We start from the raw sequence: 25983 nt of genomic DNA on the forward strand, positions 1-25983 counted from the left end.
TAACAGAGAACCATATACAATATCCAATGAAAAACTATAATGGAATAGAATACGAAAGAGTATATATATGTATAATGGACTCTCTTTGCTGTGCAATAGAAATGAACACAACACGGTAAATCAACTACATTTAAATAAATTTAAAAAAAAATTAGACTATGGACTGGAACACTATCTCCAGCATAGAAATGATTTAAGAGGGAAGCAGTGAGATTACTCCCCAAGTCAGACACTTTAGGCCAGCTGACTCAGCTGCCAGCTCCATTCACCCTCTTTCTCGATACTTGACACTAAAGAAGCTAGAAAAGCAAGTTGCATGTTTCGAACCTACTATGTAGCTAGGGGCAGTCATATGGAAAGGTCTGGCCAGTTAAACATAAATGATAACATTATTATGTTTTTTAATTTATTTATTTTTAACTGAAGGATGGGGCTTCCCTGGTAACTCAGTTGGTAAAGAATCTGCCTGAGACGCAGGAGACTCTGGTTCGATTCCTAGGTCGGGAAAATCCCCTGGAGAAGGGATAGGCTACCCACTCCAGTTTGTTTACAATGTTGTGTTGGTTTCTGCTCTACATCAACATGAATCAGCCAGAGATATACATATGTCCCTTCCCTCTTGAGCTTCCTTCCCACCTCCCACCCCATCCCACCCATCTAGGTTGTCACAGAGCCCCGGTTTGAGTACCCTGAGTAATACAGCAAATTCCCACTGGCTATCTATTTTACATACGGCAGTGTATATGTTTCCATGCTACTCTGTCCGTTCATCTCACCCTCTCCTTCCCTCGCCACACCATGTCCATAAATCTGTTCTCTATGTCTGAGTCTCCAATGCTGTCCTACAAATAGGTTTGTCCGTATCATCTTTCTCGATTCCATATATGTGTGTTAATATATGATATTTGTTTTTCTCTGACTTACTTTACTCTGTATAACAGGCCCTAGGTTCATCCACCTCATTAGCACTGTTCCTTTTATGGCTGAGCAATATTCAGTTGTGTTTATGTACCACAACATTTTTATTCATTCATCTGTCAATGGACATCTAAGTTGCTTACATGTCCTAGATATTGTAAATAGAGCTGCAATGAACACTGGGGTACATGTGTCTTTTTCAATTATGGTTTTTTCAGGGTATATGCCCAGTAGTGGGATTGTTGAGTCATATGATAATTTTATTCCTAGTTTTTTAAGGAATCTCCATTCTGTCTTCCATAGTGGCTGAATCAATTCATATTCCCACCAACAGTGCAAGAGCATTCATTCCCTTTCTCCACATCCTCTCCAGAATTTATAATTTGTAGATTTTTTGATGATGGCTATTCTGACTGGTGTAAGGTGATATCTCACTGTAGTTTTGATTTATTATTTCTCTAATAATAAGCAATGCTGAACATCTTTTCATGTGTTTATTGGCCATCTGTATGTCTTTTTTGGAGAAATGTCTGTTTAGGTCTTGTTCACATTTTGACTGGGTTGTTTATTTTTCTGGTATTTAGTTGTACAAGCTGCTTGTACAGTTTGGAAATTAATCCTTTGTCATCTATCTCATTGCTATTATTTTATCCCACTCTGAGGGTTGTCTTTTCACCTTGTTTATCGTTTTCTTTGCTGTACAAAAGCTTTTAAGTTTAATTAGGCCCCATTTGTTTATTTTTGTTTATATTTCCATTACTCTAGGAGGTGGGTCATAGAGGATCTTGATGTTATTTATGTTATAGAGTCTTCTGCCTATGTTTTCCTCTAAGAGGTGTATAGTGTCCAGCCTTTCATTTAGGTCTTTAATTCATTTTGAGTTTATCTTTGTGTATGGTGTTGGGAAGTGTTCTAATTTCATTCTTATACATGTAGCTGTCTAGTTTTCCCAGCACCACTTATTGAAGAAACTATCTTTGCCCCATTGTATATTCTTACCTCCTCTCTCAAAAATAAGGTGCCCATAGGTATGCGGGTTTATCTCTGGGCTTTCTTGTTCCATTGTTCTATATTTCTCTTTTTGCACCAGTACCATACTGTCTTGATGACTGTAGTTTTGTAGTATAGTCTGAAGTCAAGAAGGTTGATACCTCCAGCTCCACTCTTCTTTCTTAAGATTGCTTTGGCTATTCTGGGTCTTTTGTGCTTCCGTATGAATTGTGAAATATTTTGTTCTAGTTTTGTGAAAAATGCCATTAGTAATTTGATCAGATTTAATAATTTTCTGATAGTATCTTTAGCATTTTCTATGTATAGTATACTTTGTCTGCAAACAGTGAGCATATTACTTCTTCTTTTCCAATCTGAATTCCTTTTATTTTGTTTTCTTTACTCTGTGGTTTTGAGAAAGATCATGCATGCCAGATACCCTGGGTAAACATGCTTATGCTTCTGATCCTGCTTATTCTTGCCTCCTGAATAAGTGATGTGACAGCTGGAGCTGGAGCAGGAATCTGCAACATGAAGGAAAAGAGAGAAATGCTGGCTCTCACAATACTGAGCCACTTAACCAATACAAAAACTGCTTATTTCTACAGCCTTGATAAGAAGAAAATAAACTAGGATAGCACTATTTGCTTAATCCATTGTTTGTTAGGCAATGTGTTAATTGCTGCCAAAAAAGCATTTCCAACTGCTATGCTTCCCTTTCTCACACATATGTATTTCAATTTTAGCTTTGAAGTGCTAAATTTGTAGAACAATAAGCTCTTGGCGTGGGTCATTATATTCAAAGGACATGAGGTCAGGATTTTTATCTTGATTAGTATATAGTGGCTACTTCCATAAGGTCACTCTTCTTCCTAAAGGACCTTCCTTATCTATTCTATCATATATTTTTAATGACTTGTTGACACTTCTGTTCGCTATTATCAGAACTAAAATCTTTAAGGGCAAGGTCCCTACTACCTTCTATCTTTGGTACCCGAGACACTTTGCAGAGCGTTTGGCACATGATAGTCTCCAATGTCAAGTACAGATGTGAGAGTTGGATCATAAAGAAGGCTGAGCACTGAAAAATTGATGTTTTCAAATTGTGGTGCTGGAGAAGACTCTTGAGATTCCCTTGGAAAGCAAGGAGATCATCCCAGTCAATCCTAAAGGAAATCAGCCCTGAATATTCATTGAAAGGATTGATGCTGAAGCTGAAGCTTTAATAGTGTGGCCACCTGACGGAAAGAGCTGACTCACTGGAAAAGACCCTGATGCTAGGAAAGATTGAGAGCAGGAGGAGAAGGGGGAGACAGAGGATAAGATTGTTGGATGGTATCATCAACATGATGGTAATGAATTTGAGCAAACTCCTCCAGGAGATCGTGAAGGACAGGAAGCCTGATGTGCTGCCGTCCATGGGTTCGCAAAGAGCTGGACATAACTGAGCAACTGAACAGCAAGTCTCCAATGAATGTTACTTGATTACATACACACATATGTATGCGTCAGTTGCTCAGTTGTGTCTGACTTTTTGCTACCCCATGGACTATAACCTGCCAGACTCCTCTGTCCATGGCATTTTTCAGGCAAGATACTGGAGTGGGTTGCCATTTCCTACTCCAATAACATACATATACATGTAACTAATTGGATCCTGCTCTGAATCAAATGGCTGACTTAGGGATGACCCACTCAGTATGTCATCTCTTCCAGGTATTGAAAAATAGGTATGAATTTTCAGGAAGGAAATAATCAACAAAAGGCCAAAATCAATAATATCACATGTTTTATCTAACAACATACAATGTAAACCTTTGCCCAAATCTCTGGGATAAAATTTACGGGTGAAGAGGTAAACCCATTCACGCACTTTTCCTTCTTCTGAGCCCCTTTAGCAATTGTACTCTGCAGCATTTACGGAGACCAGTGTCATGAGTCCAAAGTAAAAGCAGTGATTCTAACCACACATAATCTGTATAAATTAACTCCTCTGAGCAGTAGTTATGCCAAGAGCATTTCATTAACCTATAAAGCTCATAACTTTCATCACCACATTATCCCTGCTCACCACCAAAAAAGTATTTTTAAAAAAGACCTAAAAGAATCTGCCTGCAATACAAGAGATCTGGGTCCAATTCCTGGGTTGGGAAGATCCCCTGGAGAAGAGGATATCCCCAATATTCTGGCCTAGAGAATTCCGTGGACTCTACAGTCCATGGGATCGCAAACAGTAGGACATGACTGAGTGACTTTCACTTCAATTCAAAACTAAAAACAATTTGCTTGACATGAATACAGAATGGACACACAACCTCTAGAAAGATCTTCCAATCGTTTTAATCTTTTTATTGATCAGATGCCTATTAAGCTTTATAACATGTCAGTAAGTTTTAAGAATTTCAGACAGAAAAGTGATTGCATGAACATCACTCCCCTCTTAAAGAGGGTGAAGCGAATTAACAATAAACCAGATTAACAATTCTAAACTCCTCTTACATAGAAATTCGGGAATACATGCTATATCCAGGACTTGGTTTATTCAACCATCGAAGTCAATATGATCTTTTAATCTTTAAATGTTAATTCATTCATTCAACAAATGTCTACTAAGAATGACTTCTCTGAGCCCCCACCCTCCACACACTCATCATTTCCTTAAGTACTATCAGTGAAACTTCTGATTTAATAGAGAAGACAAATAAATAAGCACTTCAATTTCTTCTGATGAGTATTTTCAAAGAATCTAATATTTTTATTAATATTTATGTTTAGTTCCTTATTTTTATTAATATTTATTCTAAAAATTAAAATATTCCAAAGAAGCTACTTGTGGGTGACGGATATTTTAATATTTGAACATTTAAGTTTAGAACCTCAATTCAGCTATTAACTATATCATCTGAAGGATAAAAGCAAAACACATAGTAAATATCCAAGAATTATTTCTTTCCTTTTTCCCTTGTGAAAGTCAGGGATGAAAATACAAAAGAATCCAAAGCACTGCTCAGATCATTTATATACCTACAAAGTGAGTTTCACAAAGCACCACAAAAACAAATGTATTCTTTTCTCACCGCTTCCCTTGCATTTCTTGCCTATAGAGCTTATTCTTCTCTATCCCTTCGGATGTAATTGAAAGCCAGTGCCTTGACTTTTAGATTGTTCACAGATAAAAACTGCTTCCTTCACTTTAGAACCAAAAGACAAAACAATAACAACAATCCACTAAACTCACACAGAATTAGGTTCTATATAACGGTCAAAATCCTGATGTCCACGTGGGTTAAAGTTTTTCCCCTCCCCCAGCCTCGAAGGGCAGCAAGAGGAGCCAGGGAAGCCTGCAGTGGGAGCTGGCAGGCTGCCTCCTCTCTGCTCAGCCAGTTCTGCATCCTCAACCTTCCTCCACCTCAATCAGGAGATGAGTCCAACAGGTCAGAGATAGAAGACATGGCAGGATAAGAAAGGTCCTATGTGAACTGCTCTCATTTAGCGTTGCTTTTTCCTGGGTTTAGTAGGTGCTCAGAGCTGTCTTTTCTAATCTCATTTTAATCAGTTCTGTGAAGACCCTTGGATCTGGAGGATTTCCGATTGCAAAGTATGACCTGCTTCTGGTGAGGCTTTCATGACTGAACAGTTACTACCCTACTTCAAGCCCCTGGCTGTCTGTACATTACATTCAGATTTCACCTAGCCTGTTGTATGTGAATTAGGAAATGGTGTCTCCTCCAGACTGATGAATTACAAAAAAGCAACCCCCAACCAGGTTGATGCAACCACACACATAAGCACCAGGTCAGCAGTTCTTTTTCATCCTTCAGCTAGGCACCTTTGAGCACAACCATACCGCCGCACTTCCCTGGTGGTTCAGAATGTAAAGAATCCACCTGCAATGCAGAAGACCTGGGTTCAATCCCTGGGTTGGAAAGATCCCCTGGAGGAGGGCAAGACAAACCATTCCAGTATTTTTGCCTGGAGAAGCCCCATGGACAGAGGAGCCTGGCAGGCTACATTCCATGCGGTCACAAAGAGTTGGACATGACTGAGCAACTAAGCACAGCACACTACCACAGTTCCATGCCCTTCATAGACTGTCTAAGGGGCACTCAAAGTTTCTCCACCGAGCCCTTCTGGTTAGAATCCAAGCAAACACATCTCCTGTTCTGTGTGCTCACCACCACCCGCACACACATACACATACACAGAGAAGAGCAAGCCCTTCTACCTGTCGTAGGTGGCAGTGCAGTTACCTGCCAAGTTCAGCTTCATTTCAGCCCTCTGGGAAACAGATCTGCACCCAGTCTCTTGCATTTTCTATTTTTCTGCTATGAATTTAAAAGCAAATCTATTACATCACCATAATTCCAGAGGAACGTAGCAACGGTTTCCCTGAAGCAGCAGCACCCTCACTAGAGTTGAAGTGAGGAGACAGCACATAACTGCCCCCATCCTGTACCTGCATATTGAGAGCACCCCGAAAACTCTCTCAATTCCAGTTTCCTATCTCTCTCAGCTTCTTGGACTTTAACTCTTTCATAATCCACATGGCTTAAAGATATTCCATTCAAACCCAGCACAGGGCATCTGAAAACTGCTTTGCCACCTGGGTAGTTGGCACGCCCTTGCCTTGGAGCTCCAGTCAAAATTAAGACTAGAATATTTTAACTTTTATATTGTGTAACAGTAATTAAAATCAGAACATACGAAAGATCCAAGGAGGAACATTTTGAAAGAAGTTGAAAAAAAGAGATATTTCTAAGCAAATTAGATATAAACTTTAATATTTTAAATATGTGCACTATGTATTTACAGAGATGTGTGTATTAGTCCTCCAGAACTGGTCACTCCTATTCTGGAAAAAGAGTTACAGAGGGGAATTTAACAGTCAATGGCAGATGAGTGAGGGAAGACTGATACAGGAGATACTGGCCAGATGATTGGAGGGTTCACATAATTTAATGCCCAAACCGCACACTTGCCAGAAACAAAGTAAGCAATGTGAACTCACTAACCTGACAGGTGTAAGCCAACACTGTTCCAGACAAACTGGACACCCCACGTTTGAATCAAAATAACTGCACACCCCTGACTGGAAGTAGAAGCCAGCAAAGAAATTGATCTCTGGATTGACCCAATCAGAGGACATTCACATCAAAAAGAACATTAGTGAGAGTCAACTCTGGATCAGAATGGGAACATGGAAGGGATTTTTATTTGTAATTAACAATGACAACACATCAAACCTCAATGTTCTTTCTGAATGAAGAATGGTATGCTTTATGGGCCACATTCAACCGGCATTTTACCAGAAGTTGAAACACTGGCTGTAAAACAACTTAAGAAGGAATATCACGATTAATCATTCAAACAAATATAGATGAATTAGTAAAAAATTAATTAATAAAAATATAAACTAGAAAGAGTGGTCTAGATGTCCAAACACATATGTGAATTGAACAAATTTTATAAAGGCCATAAACATACTCTACTAAGGTACTTAAAACAGGGGACTAGAATTGTTTAGACTTGGAACCCAGCTAGAATACTTAGGGGAGGATGGGGAAAAGAGAGAGACTTCATTTCCAACTGGTATGCCACTTAGCTAGAAACTGTACTTCATTTCTATCCCTTGAAGCTTTTAAAAGGAACTTGGAAAGATACACATACATATGCACATACATACACACCAAATAAATATTAAAAATTAAAGCTATGTTCCCAGTCAATGATAAATTTAAGTTAAATTAAAAAGGAAGAATTAAAGTATAAGACTAGCTGCCTTCAAGTAAACATTATGCTTGGCTTGACAATTAAGTTACCATTAAGTTAAATAAAACTATAAACTAGAGACCAATAGTGGTAACTAGCAATTAGTTGCACATAGCTAACACGGTACTTGCTAATCCTCAAAATAATTCTGAGGGATGAGAAATTATTATCCACATTGTACAGATGATGAAACCCAGATACTGTGAGTTTAAAAGACTTGCCCAAGGTCACAAAACTAGGAAGCAATGGCAATTCCAGATTTTAATTCAGGGAGCATGCTTCCACCAGGCTGAAAAGCCCTTATATTCATCAATCTTTTGTGCGTGTGTGGGAGAGGAAAAAGAGAAAGCGTCCCATAACAGCAGATCTGGTAACAGATTGATAATTTGCTTCAGTATTTCAGTCATTACACATCACCAATCTTAGTGTTAAACAGGCTACATACAGGCTATGGCAATGCAGTTCAGCATATACATCAGGGCTTTCTTTGTACAAACATAGCTACTTTTTCAATGAAATTTTAAAAATCACATCTCTGTTCAATTTCAGCTGACTCTGATAAACTCTTAGAAAAGCAAAAATGTATCTTCTGGAACAGTCTGAAGAAGAAGAAAAAAAAAAAAAAACTGCCAACGTGGCTCTGTGGGTATCTGAAGACCTTGCAGTATATACAACTTTATCTTCTCCATTGTTGTGTCACTGTTCCTTGATGTACAGTCGTCTATTGGAAAGACATTGTGAAAATTCTCTTATGAAAGTCAAATGTGTTTGTGGTGAGATAATAGCAATGCAGTACAAAGGAAGAGTGATTCTTCTTCTTTTTGGGCACTCCTATTGCAGTCCAGAAAGAATGGTATTGGAAGGGGAACTTCGAGCATTTTTACAGATCCACTATTAAATAACATCTTAATTTTTAATATATTCAAGTTTCTAGTTTTAGTGACATTCACAATGAAATATACAAGTATTTTTTAAATATCCTTGGCTCTCTAAAAGAATCAGTGGTAAATTGTTTCTGTAGTCTAAATGTTCTGGCTGGCTTACAAAAGCAGGCAGTTGTTTAACAAGTTAACATTAAATATTAAAGAATAAACGTAGCATTAAAGCATTAAGTTTAATTGTCTCTGGATACAGGTAACTCAGGCCTTGGTTAACACAAAGTTAGTATATTAGGGTGGGGAAATTATGGACAGTGAATTTTCATTTTGAAATTATACATAGAAAGAGGCCTGGAATTTCATGTTTAGGATTTTATTTGCAGCTCGGAGTCTATTACAGCTATTTCCGTGTGCCTTTTCTCTTTTGTGCCTACGTCACCGATTTTAGGTTATTTATTTAATTTTAAGAAGAAAGAAGAGGTTCTGTAAAAAACGTTGTGTCTGCTAACCACAAGCAGGACTAGAAAAGAACTAATGTGGGGGAGGGAGGGTCGCTGCCAGCAGGCGGTGTAGAAACATCTGATGATAAGAAAGGAGATTATACAGCACTCCCCTCTAATCTTATCCCACCCAAGAAATTTGGGAGAATGCGAAAAAACAGCAGCCCAGCATTTTTGAAGGGGCGTGGTTTCCCTCCAGGGGCTGTCCAATCGAATTCCTTCAGAGGGAGCTATCCCGAGAAGATTGATGAGGGTTGCTAGGAAACAGGAGCGTCCCCCGCCCGTCTGACCCAGAGATTGTTCTGCACAAGCCCTCTCCAGGGGCTCTCAATGTGCAGTTGAGCGGCGTGTGGGGCAGAGCTGCACATCGGCCTTCCAAGCTCGCTCCCTCTGTCTCCTCCAGCCCGGTTGCACTGGGACCACAGGAGAGTTCTTCCAGGGCTGACAGTCCCGGTTCTCCCGCAGGCCACGAGCTCGAGCAGAGCTTCAAAGTTAGAGCCTCCGACCTCCCTGCTGCCCCTATTCCCCTCCACCCGACCCCTCCGAAATTCACCAACCTTTGCAGGCACTGCTTCAGGATTTTAAACAGAGAGGTAAAGCCACCAGCAAAATCGCCCTGGCTTTCTGTATAATAATCCTCCCCTCTGGGTACCCTGGCTCACTGAAGACTCTGCAGATACACCCCTGTTAAGGGAGGGAGAAAGGGGGACGAAGAGGGAAAGGGGAAACGAGAGGGTAAGAAAGGAGCAAAAGAAAAGGAGAAGGAGAGGATGCCTCTGCCAAGAGAGTCCCAATTAGATGCGAAGGTTTCAGCCCGGCCAAGGTGAAGGAAAGTTGCTACCTTGCTGGGAAGTGGGTTTGCCCCTAAGGAGGACAGGCAGGCACTCGACAGAGAACTGCTCCCCTCCCCTCCTTGGAAGACCACTGCACCCCCTCCCCTTTTCCCAACCTCCTCCCTCTCTTCTCCTCCCACCCTCCCTTTTCCCACTCCCCACTGACTCGGAAGCCTGGATGCTCTGCCACCGGGCAGTGGTCCAGCACGCAGCCTGGAGGGGGCGGGGGCAGGGGGCACTGTGACAGGAAGCGGAGCGCACAAGTTGGCCATTTCGGGGGCAAAATAAGTTCTCCCTTGGATTGGGAAAGGACAAAGCCGGCAAGCTACCTCTTTTGTGTCGGATGAGGAAGACCAACCATGAGCCAGAGCCCGGGTGCAGGCTCGGCCGCCACTGCTGCCACCGAGGTCCGCTCCAGTCCCTGCCAGGAGTTGTCGGTGAGAGGTAAGGGGCCCCGCGGAGGACGTGTCCCTCTGGAGGGCGCCCAGCGAAGGCGCGGAGGCTCGGGTGCCGAGCCGCGTGGGGCAGGCACAGCCCATAAAGTTGAGGCAGAGCCCGGACCAGTCTCTACCTTTCTGCCAGGGGTGGGGAGGGTGGGGGGCAGCGGCAAGGTGGGTGTGCGTGAATGAGAGTTTGTGTGTGTACGCGCTCATCTGTGACTCCGGGAGGGAGGCAGATTTCCGGGTACATATCGGGAGCCAAGGGTTGGAGAGGTGGAGGGACTGACGAGCGCTCGCAGACCCCCAGAGAGACCAGTCTCACCAGCCAACCACCTCCAGCTCTGCTCTCGGCTCCGGGATACGTTTCTATCGGGGGGGTTCCCCCAGTTTTGTGCACAGGAAAACGTGCGGTGACTGGCTGCCACACAGGCGGTTTCATGTGGGTGTGGAGGTTGCCAGGCGAGGTGGGCAGCGGTCAGCGGAGCTGGTCCGCGTCGCAGCTGGGAGACGCTGTACTGCCAGAGGTTGGCTCTCCTGCAAGCACGTCTGGCAAGGATGCTTAACTCATGCCCTCCGCTCCTTTTGGCTTGAGCGCAAAATCAAAGAGCCAGACTGGGAGCATATCTCTTCGTCAATCCTATTCCATTTTCTTTTCTGACAGTGAGATAACTCAGAGAGGGCGGGATCCAGAAATAGACTAGGTAATATACCCAATAAGCTCCTTTCTTAAGGATTTCATTTAGATTTCCTTCTAGTTCCTTCCCTGGATTAGCAAGCGTAGAGGATTCCCAAAGGTGTAGCATTCTCAGGTAGATATCTTAAGGGGACATGCCCCTGCCTTTTAAGTATTTTAAAGCATTGTAAATTTTACTAACAAACAATAAAACTATATACTTCTAATAATCTGCACTCAAGTGCTCAGCTAATTTGCTAGTAAAATTATTTATACTGCTATCTGAATAGTGCTATGTTTGACATATACAGATAGTTACATATCAGTATATTGGAAGTTGAGGTTTCTGTGAGTTAAGGATCTCAGCAGTAGTTTGTTACTTTTAAATTTCTCTGCTTAAATTTATCTGTGCTACATGATCTTAGAACTAGAACTATTTATTAGAGCTATGTTGTGTTTCTTTGGAAGAAAAAAGCATTGATTAGTACAGAAATATTGTTCATTTACTCAAATTTAGGTCTGCTTTGGTTTATCTGATTACGTATTTTAAGACTGTTACTTAGACTCTAATTGTTCGTGGAAACATGTGATATTGGCATGACAAGAAAACAGACCCTAAACTCTGGTGGATTACACACTTCCTACCAAAGATGTTTAGGATACTCTATTAGTTAATGATTCTATAGTACTATGCACATTTTTCCTCAAAGCAACCCAATAGAATTTGAATAGATTTGTGAAGTATTATAACATCAGACTTCAATAAAGTCATCTGTTCCCTTCCATCATGGCAATGTCTGGTATTTACAAAGATTTCTCACACCTGTAGGCTTTGTGTGTCCACCCTTTCAAGTTCTGACCAAGCAGGAATACATGGGTATTTTGAATAGACATGCCCTAAGACTTGATTGCTGTTCAGAGTAACTCAGATGCTCAGGATGGAAACAGAAGTCTTGAAATTTATATTTTCACAAATAAGACAATGAAAAATTCAGAGTATCTACATTCATTGGGCTAAAAAGAATGATAAATGGTAAGAATACCTTTTAAAACTGATAACCCCTCCCCTCCAAAAAAAAACTATGTATAAAGGCTCCTATTATATGGGCTAGATGCATACAAATGAAATGTGAAACTCAGCTTGTAGAAAACTATGCCAATGCAAGCAATAAATTATATGTGGAGACAGGGAGAGAAACTCACCTATTAATGGCATTTTTTAGACTTCAAAAATATCTATAATCAATACATTGAGAAAAGAGATGGAAGGCTACATAAACAGAAAACATTATACATAATGAAAATATATCCCATTGTCTTTTTTTTTAAGTTGCAGTGTACACCTGAAAAGAGGGTAAGTCAATGACTTTTCCCCACAATTATCAAACATCTGAATGAGCCCCACTCTGAGTTTACTCACTGCAATTAAAATTGGTAAGGTGAGCAAGTGCACAGATGGAATAAAAAGCAGTAATCTTTATTTTTATGAAATTTAAATTAATACTTTTATTGAGGGAAAGAACTAGGATAATTGTCAGAAGGCCACCTATCTTGCTTCTCTACTTCATGACAAGTGATCATCTAGAACCACATAAGAGCAAGGGCAGTCTTAGTTTGAAAGATTCCCAGCAATCACATTTTTTTTACAACTCCCCCAGGTACCTTTTTCTCTTTCTTGTTTTATGTCAAATTCTTTTTATCAGATTAAACTATTTTCTCTTTCTCATCCACAGTTACAAAATGGTACATGGTTTTGTTTTTTTTTTTTCCTCCACGGTTGTAGTTACCTCCTGCCAAACTATAGCCCATTATCTTGGGGATAAAATGTTTCAATTTGTTGCCCTACACTCGACAAGTTCCCAAGATACCATTAAACAAAAGAAAATTAACACCTAACCTCCACTGAAAGCCAGGACAGTGTGCATTTATGCACATTGGAATATGGCCAGAGTTCCAAAGTAAGGTTTTCTTTTTTTTTTCCTCCAGGGTTCACTCCTCTCAAAAGTAGTAATGTTTACTCATAGTTGTCTCACTTTGCTATTTTACACTGAGCTTAGTGTGCATTTTCATCTTTTCTGAGATTCTGCTAAATGCATCCAATTCTGTATTACATGAATTTGTTGAAATTGCTCCCAAGAAGTAGCATAAAATTGTAGAAGATTATCCACCAAGGCTGAACACATAAAATGAGCACAATCACACTCACAATGGAGAAGGCAGAAACTATCAAGCCATCCCCCTCCTTCTTCATCTCGTATAGTCTTGGTCTCTACGGCACATTATGTTGTAGAGTACTTCAGTCCAGTCTGATTTTAAATGGCTCAAGTAACAACCCCTATCATCTTTGAAAGATTCTTTCACAGTTTAATAGTTCTCCCTATCAAAAACTTCTCTTGTGATATTCAGTCTAATTTTCCCTTGGTCCCATTTGATCCTGTAATTTATTCCCTATTATAATCCCTCTGGACCAGTTCATTCTTTTACCTGATTTATACTCTTTATCCAACCTTTATACAGGATTTGTAAAATACAAAAGCTTTATAAAGTTACAGGAGCGAAAGGTCACAGTTTTATATCTGGACATCTTTTCGAAATATTTAAGACACATCCTTAGGTCATTCATGTGTATGTGTGTGACTGTATATTCTCAAAAATTTATTTTAGGAATGCAAGTGTGGAGAAATTTTTCATCTTTGACATTTATGACCTATGTCAATATGAAGATGATCCCTTCTAAGTAATGTGCTATGTGGATGCACATTTATGAGACATTTTCATTGCAAATTTGGTGTCAACAGAACCCTGTCAACGCCCACACTACAAAGGAGTTCTGTGACATGCTGGTCTGATGCTCCACTGAGCCCCAGAAGCTGTTGTCATGTAAATTCCACTATTGAAATGAAAATTATTTCCATAATTAATAGGATGTGCTAGGAATATAATAGTGTATATACTTATTAATAAATGCATACATTAACATGATCCAGCAATTCTGTTAGAACACAGTAGCCCTTTCATACTAAAACAATCTGAAAAGCCAGCAAAATTCAGCTTGAATTCATCACTTTCCTGTATCATGAAGAGTAAGCTCAAATCATGCATACATCAATATGGAGTCTATTTAGATTTATAGGGAGGTACCATATGCGAAGGTTACTTTAAAAATAGAAAAGCCTGCAATAACCACGAGAGAAACAGGTTTTCACTTTGTTCACTTAAAAATCTGGTTCCAAGACATCCTTGTGTAGGATTCTTTAAGAGTCTTGAGCAAATATCTTGGTAGACTTGCCATCCCACTCAAATGTTTCTTCAACAGGCATCAAAAAGCCAATTCTGCCAGACAGTGGAGGAATAAATGACAGAACTCAAGAAATAAATTTCTAGGTTATATTTGGTGAAATATACAACAAAGAATAAGATAAATCAGCAACTAAAAACACAATTTAGTGCTGTCTTCTTTACTGCGTGGTGAGCATTAACATTGGAGGTAGAAACATTCGTATGGATTGTTAAGGAAACAGAACAGAGAAGTAGCATCCCAAAACCGAATATAGCTTCAGAGGAGTAAAATTAGACTGCAAGGAATAAATAACTTTTAAGCCCAGTATTCTCCCTTCTGAAGCCCCAAAGTGTTTTTATAGTGCCATTCATCACATCGTGGTGAGTACCCTCAAAATGATTTTCCTTAGAAACAAAGGGGAAATCAATTCTCTTGGTACAGGCAAAGTAGGTCATTAATATACTTGTGACTTCTCCTTGGGACAGAGCCCTTCTACGAAGTCCGAGTCTACACAGAAAGTAATAGGTCCTCACCAAATGAGTAATCTTTCTACTGAGCTGGAAACAGTACACTGAGCTTTTAGGAACAGAACACAGGAAAAGATCTTGAAAACATTAAGGTAGAATCTATACAAGCAGAGACTAAAATATAATGTTTGGAAATAAAATCACATATAAAGAGAAGTACCTCCACGGAAAGCTCACATTTTTATTCCTTATTAGAATTTACTTCACTGTCATTGCCTTTGCACAATATTGCCTTTGCCACAGCCTCTCCACACACACAAACACACAACATTTGAGTAAATTCAACTGGAAGAGTACAGGTATGTACCAGAGAGAAAATTTCAAAACCTTGACACTAGACACACAGCTTGAAAAAATATTACAACTTATATATATGTAGCATGGGAGTAGTACTAACAGTTTTGACCAGATTACCCTAAAAAGAGGTTAAAGAAAAGGTGGCTAATAGGGAAGCAATCAATGAGTAAATATTATTAAGCACCTGTATATGCCAAACAAGATTCAGGACATACAAATGAGGACATAAAAAATGTTAATACACACACTAAAGTTGAAGGTATTCCAAAAATCAAATTTGAAACTCTTGAGTAGGGAAGAGGTTACCAGAATTATCAACGGAACAAAAAAGTCTATTCCATCATTTAAAAGATGTATTTAGACTTAAAATTCCATATATAGACATTCCAGCACTCTGTGGAGACACTCTGTCAGATGCTTTAAGGTGAAAAAACTATCATAATATCATAATAACAGATAATTACTGACCCATGGCCATCTTCTGAAAACTCTGCTAAACCACTGCATTTCCTAATTTAATACTCACAAGAACCCTATGAGGTGGGTACTGTAACCCTCAGTTAGTAGAAGAAGAAAGAGAGGCCCAGCGGTAAATTTTCTGCAGTTCCGATAGTTAACAAGATAAGCACTAGAATTCAAAACTTACTTCCTGTCCCATGTCCCATTCTGTTTGCTACTATGCTACACTGCCTCCCAAGTTTATGTTTTTGTGTGGGGATTTCATTTCATGCATCAAATATTTTCTGAGCTCCAAGTAGAGGGACATACTTTGGTTAAAAAAGAGAGAGAGAGAGAGAGAGACCAATGGTGAGAGAAACAGAGTCAGAACAGAATTTGACAAGCTCCATCTCTCTTCACCCTGAGAGAGACACAATCTCTTCTGAGGGGCAAAGAAATGCAAACGAAGGAAATGAACTAAAAAATTATTTACACATAATTAAAAGAACTAAGGGGGGGAAATGAGAATCAGAAAATTCTGTGAAGATGATAGGTTTATTAACAAACTGAGAAATAAACATTAGATATACAAATATGACAGAACTATGTTTTCCTGGAGCCTGATTTCAGCGGACATTGCTATCTGTAAAACTTAATCCAGGTAGCAAACAGCCAGCAAGGGGATGAAAGGCAGTTTTGCTTGTTAAGGCTAAAATGATTATATTTCTCTTTACAGCCAAACTACTTCCTACCAAATAAACGAGCTGGTAAAAATGGTTTGTAGACTAGTACAAGTTTGAAATTTCTTCACCCAGCTGAAGCAGTCATTCATCTTTATCTAGGAAACTCTGAGCATTTCACACCTTTGGGCATTTATTCTTAATATAAACAACAACTTGAAAAAGGATGGACTCGAAGTTTCCAGATTTTAAACACACTAAGAACAAGAGAGGCAAAGTGACCTGCTGGTGATTCCAAAGGCTCAGTAGGGCGGCTCTGGGAAGACCCACAGACTTCATGAGTCTCTGACCTGGGTACTTCCCCACAGGCAGGAAACCTGCTGTCTTGTCGCATGAATTAATAGTTCATTTCAGACAACCAGAGAGCTGAAATAGGAGTCTTTACTTGAAAGTCTTTCTCTGATTTGTGCTACTTCATGGACATAAAACACAAACGGGTATCACAGATCTGTCTCCCCATCTGGTGGAGGCTGTTTCTTTTGATTGTTAACAATACAGAGCAGATAGATTATTAGTAATATTTTGTATTTTGCTCAACAGTTTCAATGTACCATGTGTTGGTGAATATAACATAGTGGAAACTGCTTTCACGAAATATGTCAAAATAAATGCCAGTTTGGGAGATGACACTCTAGGGTCAGAAACAGTTGGAATTTGTATCTGTCTCAAGGAGAAAATGAGATCTGGAGAATATAATTAGCAGTTTCTATTTTGAAGCTTCTTATTTTTCCTGAAAAAAGCAAAGACCCTCTACAAGCTGATACATTAATCCCAGTGATTTCTGTCAAGTTCAGATATACTGGTGGCCAGACCATACCTCACTTCAGAATTAAGGAGTCAAGACATGGGACATAGATCCTACACATCTCCTCCACACACATTGCTCAAGAGCTACCCTTGGGAAAGATGTTTAAAAGAGTGTTAAATCCCCAACTCCCTCCAAAAGGATCTCTCCCTTAGTTCCTTACAGTCTGTGAATTTTACCTCAGTTCAGTTCAGTCACTCAGTCGTGTCCACCTCTGCAACCCCATGAATCATAGCACGCCAGGCCTCCCTGTCCATCACCAACTCCCAGAGTTCACTCAGACTCACGTCCATTGAGTCGGTGATGCCATCCAGCCATCTCATCCTCTGTCATCCCTTTCTCCTCCTGCCCTCAATCCCTCCCAGCATCAGGGTCTTTTCCAATGAGTCAACTCTTCACATGAGGTGGCCAAAGTACTGGAGTTTCAGCTTTAGCATCAGTCCTTCCAAAGAACACCCAGGACTGATCTCCTTTAGGATGGACTGGTTGGATCTCCTTGCAGTCCAAGGGACTCTCAAGAGTCTTCTCCAACACCACAGTTCAAAAGCATTAATTCTTCGGTGCTCAGCCTTCTTCACAGTCCAACTCTCACATCCATACATGACCACAGGAAAAACCATAGCCTTGACTAGACGGAACTTTGTTGGCAAAATCTCTGCTTTTGAATATGCTATCTAGGTTGGTCATAACTTTCCTTCCAAGGAGTAAGAGTCTTTTAATTTCATGGCTGCAATTACCACCTGCAGTGATTCTGGAGCCCAGAAAAATAAAGTCTGACACTGTTTCCACTGTTTCCCCATCTATTTCCCATGAAGTGATGGGACCAGATGCCATGATCTTCGTTTTCTGAATGTTGAGCTTTAAGCCAACTTTTTCGCTCTCCTCTTTCCCTTTCAACAAGAGGCTTTTTAGTTCCTCTTCATTTTCTGCCATAAGGGTGGTGTCCTCTGCATATCTGAGGTTACTGATATTTTTCCCGGCCATCTTGATTCCAGCTTGTGCTTCTTCCAGTCCAGCGTTTCTCATTATCTACTCTGCATAGAAGTTAAATAAGCAGGGTGACAATACACAGCCTTGACATACTCCTTTTCCTATTTGGAACCAGTCTGTTGTTCCATGTCCAGTTCTAACTGTTGCTTCCTGACCTGCAAATAGGTTTCTCAAGAGGCAGGTCAGGTGGTCTGGTATTCCCATCTCTCTCAGAATTTTCCACATTTTATTGTGATCCACACAGTCAAAGGCTTTGGCATAGTCAATAAAGCAGAAACAGATGTTTTTCTGGAACTCTCTTGCTTTTTTCATGATCCAGCAGATGTTGGCAATTTGATCTCTGGTTCCTGCCTTTCCTAAAACCAGCTTGAACATCTGGAAGTTCATGGTTCACGTACTGCTCAAGCCTGGCTTGGAGAATTTTGAGCATTACTTTACTAGAGTGTGAGATGATATTTCATGCAAGAAATATGAAAGACCATATATGTTTAGGTCCATGTAGTTCACCAACCTTCCAACACATTGGATTTAAAGGTTCATCTCTTTCAGAAAAGCTAACTTCTTCAAGTTTGGTGGGGAGTGGCAGAAAGAACAATTATAATTTTTACCTAATATATAATTTTGTCTAAATAGAGCCCTTCGATGGAGAAAGCAATGGCAACCCACTCCAGTACTCTTGCCTGGAAAATCCCATGGGCAGAGGAGCCTGGTAGGCTGCATGCAGTCCATGGGGTTGCTTGGAGTCAGACACGACTGAGTGACTTCACTTTCACTTTTTACTTTTATGCATTGGAGAAGGAAATGGCAACCCACTCCAGTATTCATGCCTGGAGAGTCCCAGTGATGGGGAGCCTGGTTAACTGTTGTCTATGGGGTCGCACAGAGTCGGACACAACTGACGCGACTTAGCAGCAGCAGAGCCCTTCGATGGCTATGATTTCCTGAACAAATGTGATGCAGAAATGTGAGAGAAAAGCCATCTTTCCTAGTTATTGAACAAATGACATCCCGCTAGGAAAGCCATTGAAATGTTAGAGTGTTCCCCTGCCCCACTTTTTTCCTTCTAAAATTCTAAATGTGTGTCTGTTGCTATGATGTTGCTAGGGAATCTGGTAATTGGAAGTATAGTCATGGGAGGGAAAAGGTTGAGATATATGAAGTAGGACAGAAGGAACCCTGAGGGGCAGACTCTGAGCAGTTCCCTTCACCCTTCCCTTCCTACGCTCACACTCAGAGCACAAACAATAATCACTCACTTTGTTGTTTGGTTGCTAAGTCATGTCTGATTCTTTGTGACCCCAGAGACTGCAGCATGGCAAGCTTCCCTGTCCTCCACTACCTCCCGGGGTTTGCTCAAGCTCATGTCTGTTATGTCAGTGATGCCATCCAACCATTTCATCCTCTGTCACCCCCTTCTCCTGCCCTCAATCTTTCCCAGCATCAGGGTCTTTTCCAGTGAGTTGGTTCTTGGCATAAGATGGCCAAAGGATTGGAGCTTCAGCATCAGTCCTTGCAATGAATATTTAGGGTTGATTTCATTTAGAATTGACTGGTTTGATCTCCTTGCAGTCCAAGGGACTCTCAAGAGTCTTCCTCAGCACCACAATTTGAAAGCATGAATTCTTCAGTGCTCAGACTTCTTTATGGTCCGATTCTCACATCCGTACATGACTACTGCAAAAAACCATAGCTTTGACTAGATAGATAGACCTTTGTTGGCAAAATGATGTTTCTGCTTCTTAATACACTGTCTAGGTTTGTCACAGCTTTTCTTCCAAGGAGCAAGCCACTTACATTGCTATAAATAGTATTTATCATATTACTGCCCAGAAGAGCCTACACCAGAATCACTCTGAAGTCTGCTTAAAGTGAAGAATACTGAGACAGATCCATTCCAGACTAATTTCCTTTAGGCTGGGATTCGGGAATGCATGTATTAAATATGCGTCCAAGTTACTCAGGCACACTCAAGTTTGAGACACACTACTCTTTTAGTCAGCCCCAGCTACTATGTATTTGAATACATAGACTGGATGGCTTAAACAACAGTATGGACTTCTCTCAATTCTGGAGGCTGGGAAGTCCAAGATCAAGGTGCCAGCAGATTGGGTTCCTGGTAAGAAGCCCCTTCCTGAAGAACCACCTTTTCTCACTATGACCCCACATGGTCAAGAAAGAGAGTGAGCTCTCGACTCTCTTCCTCCTCTGGCAAAAATACTAATCCCGACACTGGAGCCCCTATTCTCATGACCTCACCAGAAGGTCCCATCTCCAAATATCACCACATCAGGGTTTCAACTTCAATATATGAATTTGGTGGGGTGATGAGACATTCAGTCAGTCCATAAATATTAGACTTAAGAAATGAGGCTCAGCGAATACCCAGTGAATCACTGTACAAAACTATTCCCCACAGCAAGTCCACTTTAATTATATTAACAACTGTCCTGAGCCACTTGTTAATTCTGTGAGCCTGAGAACTAATTAATTAATTGTGTCTGCACGCTCAGTTGCCCAGTCATGTTCAACTTTTTGCAACCCCATGGACTGTAGCCCGCCAGGCTCCCCTGGCCATGGGATTCCCCAGGCAAGAATACTGGAGAGGGTTGCCATTTCCTTCTCCAGGGATCTTCCCAGCCCAAGGATCAAACCCAAGTCTCCTATGGCTCCTGCAGTGGCAAGTGAATTCTTTACCACTGAGCCACCTGGGAAGCCCAATTAATTAAGTAAGTTCAGCTAATAATGCACTGTCTCTGTGAGTTCTCTGAATAGATTCATTTTCTGGAAACCTCATACTGTTTTCACTGCAAATATATATTTTTTTCTATCACCTATAGTAAATTCCACTATGATATGCAAGCACATACAATACCTATCTTTTGGATGTTCTTTTTAGGAAAACTTCTCATATTTGATCTTTCATTTCATATTTTAGAATGGCAATACTGAGACGTTAGAAAGGGAAGTTACTGGTATTTGAAGAAGATCATCGAGGAAAATATTATTTCTATTTCTGAGAATAGAAATGCTTCATGTAAAATTCCAGTTGTCTTTAAAGCTAGGTCCTTGTGAGCTAGGGGATGTGGGGAAGCACTGTTTTGTCACAGTCCCCCCTTTTGCCCTCTGGATCCGCAGAGCAAGAGAAATAAAACAAAACAAAAACTTCATTTAGCAACTTCTTATACATTCTCCCTTCAGCTTCTAGTTCAGTTCAAGTGAATGGTTGCTTAGCTGAAGCTGGCAATCCTCACAAATACTGCCAAAGATAGTTTCCTGAGCAGAGTTCAGAGCCACATGGGAAAAATGCAGGAGGGGAAGGAGGGGCAGGCAGCAGCGGGTGGGAGATGCTTATGCTGGACCACCAGCTTCACTTCCTAGGGGGTCTTGGCCAACTCTTTGTTCGCTTGATTTCCACACTTTATAGACTTCCTGAGAAGAAAAGTAATAAAAAATAGAACATTTCCCCCTACAAAATGTCAAATTTCTGAAAGCTACACCCTCTGGGATGGTTGCAGTGCTTTGATCTATAATGGTACTTCCATGGGACTCTCCCCATTACACAATCGAGCTAAAGCTCAACACCCATTGCTATCCCGGATTTCCGGATTCTAGAAGGGATACCATGATTTCCCCAGACAAATGGTTTCAAGTCTTGGACATTTCCCTTCTGTTTGGTACTCTGTTATTTCTTCCTCCCTGGCTCATCTGTAAACTGTGTTCTTTTCTCTCCTACTATGACCAAATCCTTAGCCCAGGTTATCAGCACTTACCTCTCAAACTTCTCTCACAGGTTATCTCGTCCAATCTCTCCCTCTTCCTGTATTATTTACTTCCAGATATCTAATGAGTGCCTACAATGTGCCCACTCTCTAACCTAGAGATATAGCAGTGAACAGCAACAACTGAAAAAAAAAATTTTTTTCAGAAGAATTTTTGTTCTCATTCACTTTCCACTAAATAGTGAGAGTCAGACAATAAAGAAGGGAACTGATGTGTATGGAGAAAACATAACAATGTAATGTAAGAAAATGGGGGGAAGTTGGAAAAGGTAACATTACTACCAGATGAATAACTGACTTTGCCATTCCATTCCTTGGTTTAAAAGGCATTAAAGATAAACCATTACTTAAAAAGTAAGGTTGAGATTCCTAGCTTGGCCATCAAGATCTTTAACAAGCAGCTTCCCAAGGTGTCTTTCCAACCTTTCTTCCTCAATATAAGCCTCTCCTTTGCCCAGATTTTGTTTCCACACAAAAAGGAACTGTGAGTACCTTTTTAAGCCCCAACTTCATTTAGAATGAACTTCCTTTCTACAAACCTAAATTTCAAGGCCAATTTCAAATCTCACCTCATTAAAAGTTCATACTAATGATACTCTCCTATCAAGGCAAATTTTCTCCAAAATATTCATGTGATCCTCGTCATCTGGGGGCTTGAATAGTGAAATATTGTTCTGTCCTGAGCAAACAGGACAAACTGTACTGTACGGAGAGCAGTAGTTCAAAGAATAAAATCAGAAGGCAAATTTATTTTTATTTCACATTGCCCCTCTTAAATGCATTCAATAAGCTGCATTACACTCTGATGTAATAAAACAATACACTTTAATTGCAAAGCAGTCTCCATTTGCAAACTGAGTATGCCTGGACCAATATAATAAATAAAACTTTGAACTTTAGTTGAATCTCCTCTCTGTTCCCAGCAGAAGCCTATTTCGGGTCAGAAGTTGAGGAAGAAATCACCACCACTTCTAAGGTTCTCTTCCACCCTTTCTTGTCCCTCTTACCAGCACAAGTTCTGAGTCTTCCAAGGACAGAGTTGGGCACAGTCAGGAGACATGGGAAATAAGTTCTTACCTAATAAGGTTCCTAGTCTCTGGGCCCTCAGATTTTTAAGGCAAGAGAGAGAAAGAGTGTGTGTGTGTATGTGTTAAGACTTCTTTCTCCATTGCTGGGAGTCTCTCACCTCAGATTTCTTGACACAAATTTTCCTTTGTCTCAGCACACCTCAGCTCCTGCTCTTTCAGCCGTCCATCCTGCACAGATTCTCACTTTTGCCCCTCCTGTCTTTTCTCTTTGGCTGGAACCCCCTTTGTTTGTCTCTCTTCTTGAAATGACTATGCAAATACATGTTTGTGGAATGTATGAGTTTGGTAATACAGTCTAAGTAGAAAAGATTATAACGTTTTTATAATCCAGAAAAATGTTTTTATGAGGCTATGTGTATAAAGACTTACAGAAATCAATGCCTATGAAATAATTTAAGATGTGGAATATCCATGTTTCCCTGCCAAGAATTATCTCCAAAAGGACAAAGGTCTTCTCTTTTTCAGCAGCCTATAATGACTGGAACATGTAATAATAATTGAAAATACAAGTGTTAGTTGCTCAGTAGTGTCTGACTCTTTGCAACCCCATGGCCTGTAGCCCATCAGGCTCCTCTGTCCATGGGATTCCCCAGGCAAGAATACTAGAGTGGGTTGTCATTTTCTTCTCCAGGGGATCTTCCCAATCCAGGGAATGAACCTGTGTCTCCTGCATTGCAGGCAGATTCTTTACCATCTGAGCCATCAGGGACCCATATTTAATAAATGAAAGAATCCTACTTCAAGTTGTACATTTACTCACTGGCTATCTTCCATATTGAAATATTAACATTAATTTCTCTTCTTCATACCTCACACCTTAAATTATAAGAATTACTATTAAAAGGATTACTTTCAATCCATAAATTATACCATTTTCCTAAAGGCACTTTGAACCCAAACAAAAGAATGCCATATAAAAATCTTTAATTTGCGCATGAAAAGCGATATCAATTGAATTCAATAAGTCCTTACTGAATGTCTATTATGTTCAAGGCACTGTACAAGGTACTGAGGAGAATACAGAAAAGAAAAAGTTACCATGTCTTCCTAAGAATTTATCATCTCACAGGAGAGAGAGGATAAGTCCATATGTAACTATAGTAGCAAGAAAATTCAGTTCAACTGTGAGGCCCTAGAGTGAGCAATAATACTTGTGGCTGGCATAAATGCAGAAAGTATCATATTTAAAAAGTTGCTTCTGTTCTGGACCTTAAACAATGGTCAGAAAGTGGAGAGAGGCATTCTAGACTGATGCAAGGGTAGAGAGACTGTGTTGGGAAGCTCCTGAGGGAGCAGCGTGTGAGCTGGCTAAGCTGAAGGGTGGGGTATCTGTGGTTCAGAGGAGGTACAGCTCTGAGAGCGGACAGAACAATGATTAATATCTCTCCAGTGCATGCTAAGTCACTTCAGTCCTGTTAGGCTCTTTGCAACCCCATGAACTGTAGCCCGCCAGGCTCCTCTCTCCATAGGATTCTCCAGGCAAGAAGACTGGAGTACGTTGCCATTCCCTTCTCCAGAGGATCTTCCCAACCCAGGAATCAAACCCTCATCTCTTCATGTGTCCTGCATTGGCAGGTGGGCTCTTTACCACTAGCGCCACCTGGGAAGCCCCACATGCCTCCTGTAGGCCAAGGGAAACCTTTGAAAGCATATGAGCAGGGAGATCTTCAAGCACAACGTGAAGACAACTGTGAGGAAATAAAGGTCAGGGAGATGAGCGGGCTCGTATAGCAGCCATTCAGGTGAGAGGTAATGATGGCCTAAACTAGGGCAGCAGCAACGGGAATAGGAAACAGAATGAATCGAACAGACACCGAGATGAAAGTGCCTGGTAGGTAAGAAGTAGCTGTTGGGTGAAAAACACCCGCCAACACAATTAAGCTAATTGTCTTCCTCCTTCTATAATAGGAAAGGTCATGCAATATCAAATCCTGGACTTAATAAAGGGAAAGCGCTGCTGCTGCTAAGTCGCTCCAGTCGTGTCCGACTCTGTGCAACCCCATAGACGACAGCCCACCAGGCTCCCCCGTCCCTGGGATTCTCCAGGCAAGAACACTGGAGTGGGCTGCCATTTCCTTCTCCAATGCATGAAAGCGGGGGAGAGTTAAAAGGCTATTTTTTAGGAACTTGAGTGGAAAGAAAATGTAATATTCCAGGTGCTATTTAAAAATAAGACTTAGAAATGAAATCAATATTTTCCACATGATTATGATCTGATAGTATTTATCCACCAATAGTAGGTTAAACCACCACGGTCTCTCATCAAACTCCTTGACTTTTGTCTTCTACATCCATCCACAGGCTAGAGCCAGAATGATCTTAACACAAATCTGAGCGTGTTTCCCTTTGCTTAAAACTCTCCAAAGGCTCTCCACTGCTCTCGGGATTATCAGAACTTGCTTTACCTGGCCCACTATAATCTGCATTTGTTTCCACCTTTGCATTCCATCTCTTTCAACTCACACCTCTTCTTCCCATCCAACTGAACAGCGTGAATGCCTTCCCCTTTCTCTCTCCCCAGGCCTTCGCATAGCTGGGCAACTTCCCAGAACCTGGGCACACTCAATTTGAATTTTCAGGGCTTCATTAGAATTCTAGACCACGTCTGACAGTCTATAGTTCTTGATGCTATGCACGCCTCAAACTCCCCGTAACTTCTCTTTTTCGTTCTTTATGATAATTGTCTATTTCCCCACTGGAGTCTGTAAGTGCTAATAAGACAGAGACCACGCCTGCTTATTCATAGCTGGGTCTCCGTTACCCAGCACAGCAAATCGCACATAGTAGACGATCAATAAATTCTCATTCAATCAGTGGAGTAAAGGTTTAATTAAATCACTCTGGGACTCATTTTCCTCATTTTAAAACTCAAGTATTGATCTTTAAAATTCCTTTTAGTCATATAGTTCCTACAAGTAAACTTTGCCAATAAAGAGGATGGAATTCAGCATCCCAAGTTGAAATGAGTATCCTACTACACTCAAAACATCAGTGGGTCCTATTTATAAATTTATATTATAATTGCTGTTTAAATAGGA

The 25983-nt window shown here is 40.6% G+C and overlaps 1 protein-coding gene across 1 annotated transcript in view; it reads left to right on the forward strand.

The window, feature by feature from the left end:
- GRM3 (glutamate metabotropic receptor 3) overlaps positions 9394-25983 on the forward strand; it is a 242631-nt gene continuing 226041 nt past the window's right edge. Inside the window, exon 1 of the mRNA XM_018047287.1 lies at positions 9394-10332. The gene's annotated coding sequence lies outside the window, so the exon portion shown is untranslated. The remainder of the gene's footprint in view (positions 10333-25983) is intronic.

The sequence above is a fragment of the Capra hircus genome, chromosome 4, assembly GCF_001704415.2.
Source record: "Capra hircus breed San Clemente chromosome 4, ASM170441v1, whole genome shotgun sequence".
NCBI lineage: Eukaryota > Metazoa > Chordata > Mammalia > Artiodactyla > Bovidae > Capra > Capra hircus.